The 7,712-nt window shown below is 36.7% G+C and overlaps 1 protein-coding gene across 7 annotated transcripts in view; it reads right to left on the reverse strand.

Moving 5' to 3' along the window:
• The window catches only part of KLC4 (kinesin light chain 4), a 56,335-nt gene extending 48,698 nt beyond the window's left edge, over positions 1-7,637 (reverse strand). For 5 of the 7 annotated variants that reach the window (XM_032215595.1, XM_032215591.1, XM_032215597.1 and 2 more), the window contains exon 1: positions 7,507-7,604. The gene's annotated coding sequence lies outside the window, so the exon portion shown is untranslated. Of the gene's footprint in view, positions 1-7,506 lie in introns of all 7 variants that reach the window. The other 2 variants (XM_032215593.1, XM_032215594.1) reach the window with 2 other exon arrangements.
• Between the last annotated feature and the right edge of the window lie 75 nt (positions 7,638-7,712).

The raw sequence follows: 7,712 nt of genomic DNA on the forward strand, positions 1-7,712 counted from the left end.
AACACTTTGCCCTTTGAATCTGAATCCTGCCCAGCCCTGCTGTTAAGAATGTTTGATAAGAATGGAAGTAGAAGGTGAATTAGCATAAAAGAAAGTTATATATTGTTTGTGACATTTATGTTAATATTTCATTGTTCTTCTTGACAATACATTTCATGACAAGCATAATATCAAATTGAGGTAAGGAATGGATCAACTCAGCTGTTATATCGACACGGAACAGATGGTATCTGAAGTGTTATAATGTCATCTTTTCCTGAATAGTTAAAAGCTAAGGTGCACATTTTCCCTTACCACAGTAACTGAAAACTACTATTTGCAAGTCACGTGCTTATTATCAAATTCCAGTTGCAGTTAAGAACACTATTCTCAAGAAGAAAGGTGATCTCTAGTAGTGAGGCACCTTACATGGGCTATGTCTATGACAGCTTGCTACCATATATGGTGGACTTGGAAAAGAAATGAAACAAATACATGTGATTACAGAATTTAGAAGATAAATACTGAGATGAGACCAGAACTTTTTAAATAGATACTTAGGGGTAATCAAATAGAAAATAATATGGAAGGTTGATTTTATACACGTTAACTGCAGCAAGGTTATTAAATGCACAAAGGTGGAGAAATACTGAAATAGTCACAATGGAGGAATGGACTGCCAAGATGGCAGAACTAGGAAAGATGATAAATCTGACCTGCCTGGTCAGAGACAATAAGTACTTTTATAAAAGACTGGGAACTGGACTTTCTGCTGTAAATGGGGAAAAAGTAAAATTGTGATTTTTGGATTTGATGATTGAAAAAATATTAAATAAAGTGCTGAAGTGATTATTGTAATGTTAAAGAGAAAGATGAAATGATGATGCTTTTAATTCTGTATAGAAGAATGAAAGTCACTTCTTCAACTATTTTTTTCTTTTTTCCCTTTTCTTTAACTCTAGTTTTTTTGCACCTTCTCTTTTGCATGTATATGTGACTGTATTTATTTATTTACTTATTTCTGTGTTTAATTTTGAGCTATGAACATGAAACAAAACAAAAGAAATGGAAGAAAAGGGGAGTGTGGGTAGAAAAATTCCTGTATGAATCTTCTATGTGAAAATAAGAAAATAAACACCTAATAGAATAAATGAAAAATGGCTCTATGTGGAAGTATTTAGACACTGATATAAAGAATTATGTTACAAGGTGCCAAAGAAGCCTGTGAAATTAAATTAACACAAGGTATGAAAAAGGACACTTAAGGACATAGTAATCACTATGTAGGATAGGCAGAGTGAACTCTGGGTGAAAGACACAATGAAACCTCCTTAATCTCACAACACATGAACAGATTCAGCCAGTCTCAAGTGGGAAATTGTGAGCATTCTGGACCAAGCCAAATACAAAAATGCTAGGAAATTCTTGGAGTCATTAATAGACGCATAGAAATAAAACACATTTACACACCATTCTACAGAGACAACAAAAAATTAAGAAAGAAATTTAAAAAAAGACCACATGCTGTCCTACACCCACACCCACATAAGTGGGGATTAACACCAGACAAACAATCAAACAGAAAACAATGACATAATCAAGAACTACCAAGGAGGAAACTACAGCTCATCAATATTAGCCAGGCAAACTATTGTATATAAATAGAGAGCAAAGTCCACATTCACTAGTGCTGATGATGTTACCTATTTACCTATTCTTTACCTATTCAGGTAAAGAACAAGCAAACAACCAAGCTCAGAGAGAACCAAGAACTCCATAAGAGAATAACTACTGGGGGGGGGGGGGAGATAAAAGAATGACATAGAAATGTGCATAGTGTGGGGGGGAAACAGTTGGAGAGAAAATGGGTCAAAAACAGAAATAAACATAAAGTAGTCTGTCTACTTGAAAGAAAATGTAGGGTAATTTTGATACATTTTTTTAAAAAAAATGGAAAGGTAAAAAAAGACTTAGTGAGGAGTCAGTCATCAGCAGAATGAATAGAATTAAAAGTATTAAAAATAATTGGGATCAAACTGAAAGAAGTAAAAAAGGGGAAAGGGATAGAAATGTTTTAGAGATTTGTATGGAAAGAAAAGTAATATGCTGTAATAAAATTGAAATAAACCTTTTAACTATTAGTGTCAAAGGAGGAAAAATCAATTTTTTACAGCAATTATAAGACCAATTGTAAATGCACCTCTTTAATGACTCATGTTCTTTTAATAATCTATCCCCGTGATGGCGAACCTATAGCACGTGTGCCACAGGTGGCACGGAGAGCCCTGTCTGTAAGCATGTGAGCCATTGCCCCAGCTCAGCTCCACCGCGCATGTACATGCGCCTCCCGCTGGCCAGCTGATTTTTGGGTCTATGTCATGCATGCATGAGGAAGTATCCTGTCTGATTTAATGCCTTGAATAGATTCAGGATCAGATGCAATGATAAATGATAAACTGTCTGTTCCTCTCAAGTTTTGTCTACTATTGCATTGTGCTAGGCTTTCATCTGCCATCTGCCTCAAATATGTAGCATGATATATTTCCAGGCCATCTGCACTTTCAAAAGCCCAAATGATGCTCTGTTATCTTAGAGAGATAACATGTGCAAACCACATTTATTCCTCAACCAAGCAACATGGTGCTCCCCATAGAACAAAGATTTGTTTTCCTCCTGTCCCTGTTACAAACTCAGTTGCCATACAAGATGGAGAAAGTGTTTCTCAACTTTGGCAGCTTTAAGATGTGAGAATCTCAATGCCCAGAATTCCCCAGCCAGCTATGGAACACTGAGATAGCCTGAAATTAGAGTGGGTAGGCAATCTTAAGATGCTTTTATGCAAGGAAAAAGCCTAAATTGCTCTTTTAAATCTTGCCAGACGAGTTCAGAACAGGGGAGACTGTTCCAATAAGTCTGGGAAATCTCTCAAAAGTACAAAGAGGATATTTTATTGTTATTGTTTATGTTGCCCATTTTCCACACAAAACTTATTCATGCTGACCATACAGATCTCCACAGCTTGATACAGAAGAAATGCCTCTAATCTACACAGAACAATAGTAGCTCTGTTGTTAGGCCGGAATAGGCACCCACATGCTGTCAGCACCAAACCAACCTGCATCAACAATTCCTATTAAAACATGGGAAATACTGCAATCCTCTGGCTGTGAAGTAGTTATGCCACTGGGAAAACAGCTTTAACAGTAATCTGGGAAAATGTTATTCAGATAAACAAAGATATGCTCAATCAACTATGCAATGCAGAAAAATGAAAAGCCAAAATACACCACAAGATTACTGCACAATGATCCATTCATGGCACCCTGCAGCAAGTTGGAACAGCCAGTATCACATGAAAGGGAACCAGTGGTTTAGCCACACTTAGTACCTATATCGAGGTAGGTCTCATTTAAATTGCCTGTTTCTCCTCCAAGCTAGTTAAATAATAGACCACAGAAACTCTAGAGAGTCACTGTATACATTCTAAAAGACAAACCAACTGCTGCAGTTTGGCATTAGCCATATGAAATACCAAGAATAAGGAAGAACAGAAATTACCCCTAATTGCATCAGCAATGGGAGATGAGTTAGGTGATGCTGCTGAAGAAGAGCCATGAGGAAATTATTCTACCACCTGCCTGGATATGGATATGCTACCACTATCGGGGAATGGCCAGCAAGATAAAATGGAAATATAAGCTAATTAAGTTGTCAACCATAATAGATACAGCAATCTGAACATCTTCAAATACTACTATCATCCAATGAAACCGCTATCAGTCATCAGTCAGCAATTTTCTTTCACCCTTTTTTAATTCTACCAGCCTATGTCACTCACTCACTCTCTCTCTCTCTCACACCCACACACAAATATTAAGTGCTATGTCGCCTTGAGTACTGCCCATCAAAAATAATCCAACTTCTTTATAAATTAGTTGGAGACATCCTTCCAACGACACAAACTTGTCATTTAGTCAGTATTTCTAGCAAGTCTCCTTGTCTCTCTATAACCCAGCAGGAAATGGTTACTCCTCCTTCTGTTTGTTCAGAATTTAAGGAAAAATTCTAAATTTGTGTACACTACCAAATCACCTTTGCTTCAATGTTATTGCTTCAATGTTGCTTCAATGTTATAAAAGATACTAAATAGTTTCATAGCTGTTTTAGAATCTAAAAACAGAAGGATAGCACAGGGCAAACCAATCTGCAAATTGTAAAAATTCTCAAAATATAGTCTCTATTTTTTGACAGCTGTTATGTTGAAATATTTGGATGATAAATTATTTCTAAAAATAACATTTGAATGGAAGAAAAAAGGTCATAACCATTTGCAAATTCTTAATGTGAATTGTAATCAAATTGATTTTGCATATATGGGTATTGCTTTATAATACAAAGACTAATTATTACCCTTACAGTATTAATTTTTTTAAATGCCTAAAATTTAAAACCTAGAAATGTGCATCTAAAATCAAGTATTTCACAAATCTCTTGGAATTGTGTGCTATAATGTCATTTGATAATAGTGTCTCTTGAAATCTAATTCAGTAAATGATTGTCAATCTGCTGTCTTCTTTCTAATTCCAATAAAGAAATTACAATGGATTGAATGGTAGAATATAAAACAATGCTTAAATCAATTGAATACTTGGAATTCTTTCTTTTATATAGGCAGCTTTTGGCTTATAACAGAAATTCTCAGGATTAAAAAAAAATCTCAGGAGAAAACACTGGGGAAACATTCGATCAGTGTGCTTGACTTGCAAATTAAAGCATTAATGACCCCTCTTGCTCTCATCTTAAATAAGAATCTTCTGTACAAAGACCATGAGTACAAATACACTTTTTCACAAACAATTTACTATTTATTTGGTAGTACACTAAAACCTTGAGAAAGTTTGAGATTTTCTAATGTTTCCTCCTCCCCCACCCATTTCCTATTGTAAGATCTCTTATTTAATCTCATTTTGGCCTTTCTATAGTAATTCTTCAAAGCTCCTTGGGAAGGTTGGCCCCTGAGCTTTTGGAAACATGAATTTACAGCAGTCCAAACGCTTTGTGCTTGTGCGCCAATTTAACTAGCAGACTAGTTCCTTTTACGAATCTGGGCTTATTTTACATTAAACAACCTGGGTATCATATTCTAGAAGAGAAGTATCAAGATATCAGAGGAGATTGATATGTGCCACAGAGTTTGTTTTATTCCTCCTAAACTATCTTAAAGTATAGTACAGTAAATTAACTCATCAACATTGAAGAATAGTATTTTTCCCCTTCTGTTCAATTATGTCCAATTCTTACAGACTGCTTGAACAGGTTGTTGCAATTTCCTTGACAGGGTTTTTCAAAAGTGGTTTACCACATTGTCCTTGAAGTAATATTGATACAGAGAAACCTCCAAGTGCTTCAACTACCCACTAAAAGGATGCAAATTACCAGCTTTCTGCAAGGAATATAAATCCTTCCATTCCCCACTATGCTGTCAGAGCTGAAGAAGCTTCTTGGATGACAAGCAAAACTAAGGACTGCAACCTTGGTAATAATCAATATTTTGAAACATTAATGTTTATTTTAAAATTCAAATCTTATCTTTCTTTCCTTTGAAGCAAGCCAAAATAAGTAATGCTTAGTAATCTAACTTGTATCTTTATTTCTTCAAATAGAGGATAAAACATATGATAAGTGATATATTTAAAAGTATATATATTTATCCAAGTTCATCTCTTTATCCTTTTTGTAGGCCAATATACCTGAAAGTCAATTTCTATAAGTGCAGGAAATAACACCATGATACCAATATAGAACCTATACAGAAAAAAGAGTCATAGTAATCACTTTGTGGAGAGATTGGTGGCAAACAAATGTAATAAATAATAAATGTGCCAGAAGCATCTAGCCAGCTGGAGTTGGGAGACAATTCTTGCTTAGATGGCAAAACTGATCATCATTGCTACTTCCATCTTCTGTTAAACGTAACAAAAAGTTACACTGAAGATCAAACAGAAGTATGTTTTGTTTTGATGTCTCATTAAAAAAAGACTTTAAAAAGATGAAAACTTTCATTATATGTAATATAAACTGCACATATCTAATTCTGAATATAACTACATCTGAAAGTAATTATTTTTAAAAGGCTGCCTAAAGTTTTAGAAATGAAAGAATCCATTAAACTTCCATTCTTCAGGATGGCACAGCCCACAGCTACCGAAATGCAATAGCATCATGATTATATATATAGAAAGTGCCACATACACATGGAACCTTGTAATTAAGCATGCCAGTTCCTCCCAAAACTGGTTTCAAAGATCAAAAATTTCAGCCATCAGAATGATTAATAAAAGAGTGAACTGTAACAGAAGTCCATACAAAAGATTATCACATAGCCCTGAATTATGTATATAAAGGAATTAAGAAATGATAATAGAGTTATAAAAATATTACATCACAGGATTCACTTTACCACATTGTAGCTATAGAAAATATAGCAGATACATTAAAGGATTGTCTTGCATCAAAGAAGGGAATGAGGAAGGGAAACGCCTAAACAAGAACTTGTAGTTATTACTTCCAGAGTAATGATCTCTAACCCATCATTTTATCCCTGGTTCTAAATACTTCAACTTTTACAATGCAAATTTGATGGGAAATATTGCAACAACAACAAAACAAAAACAAAAAATAGAGATCAGACTGATTCTAAACTCATTCACTGGTAGAGCTCAGACATGATAATATTCCAAAAGGATAAAGGTCTGTGATATTAGAAGGTACATCACCCTTATCCAACATCCCTAAAGGAATCCAAAACCTAGCCTAGTAGCAGCTGTTTTGAATCATTTTCTTAGACAGTAGAGAAGACAGCCGGATCGGCTCCTCCTATCTCACAAATTAGGCAACCGCTGTCAGCAAAGGAGCAGCACCTGCCCCATAGCCCGGAGACCTGCCTTTTGCTGTGCCAGCAGTGCAGAGACACACCCTTCCAGAAGGAAACACAATGACAACTGAAGCACAAATAAGGAGTTGGCCACAGGGATTGTGCGCATGTGGGGTGGTGGCGGCGGTGGTGAGTAGAAAAGGCAGGATTTGAGACATGATTCTCAATGTCTAATCATGTGCCTCCAGGCTAAATGTACCGCCGGATTCACTCTAAGCACCCAATTTAATCTGCAACGGCAAAAAAAATCAGGGTCCTCCTAATTCCCCCATATAGGAATGAAAAGGAGGGTTTTCAAATGCAGATGGATTAGCCTGATCGCTTAAATTGTATTTACTTCCATAAAATATGTCTATGGAGATTCTCTTCCACAAAACATCCAACGCCAGTGTAAAATTACACAAACGCCTATGGAAAAACCGCTATTTTCAGCCAGTTATTGCAGCTCACCCGCCTCTGCCCGGGGGTACTCTGGGGCCATCCCCCATCTACCACCACAGTCTCCCTAACCGACGTTAAGCTCGTGTGTCAGACAGGCTAGCCGCTAGCTGCTTCTCGGGCCAAGATGAGCGCTTTCCACGAGGATAACTCACCATCTCCCCGCCTCCGTAAGAGAGAAAGAGGCACGGAGAAGCTCCTACCTGGGCCTCCTTCGGGTCTCTTAAGAAAAAGAGTCAGAGGATGGAGGAGAAACCGCGCATGCGCTTAATAGACTCCCGATCTCCCGAAGCCGCTCCGGCCGCCCCTGAAAGAAGAAAAACAGTTCCCACTCTGGCTCCTCCTCATTTTGCCGCAGCCC

Source organism: Thamnophis elegans, chromosome 4, assembly GCF_009769535.1.
Source record: "Thamnophis elegans isolate rThaEle1 chromosome 4, rThaEle1.pri, whole genome shotgun sequence".
Taxonomy (NCBI): Eukaryota; Metazoa; Chordata; class Lepidosauria; order Squamata; family Colubridae; genus Thamnophis; species Thamnophis elegans.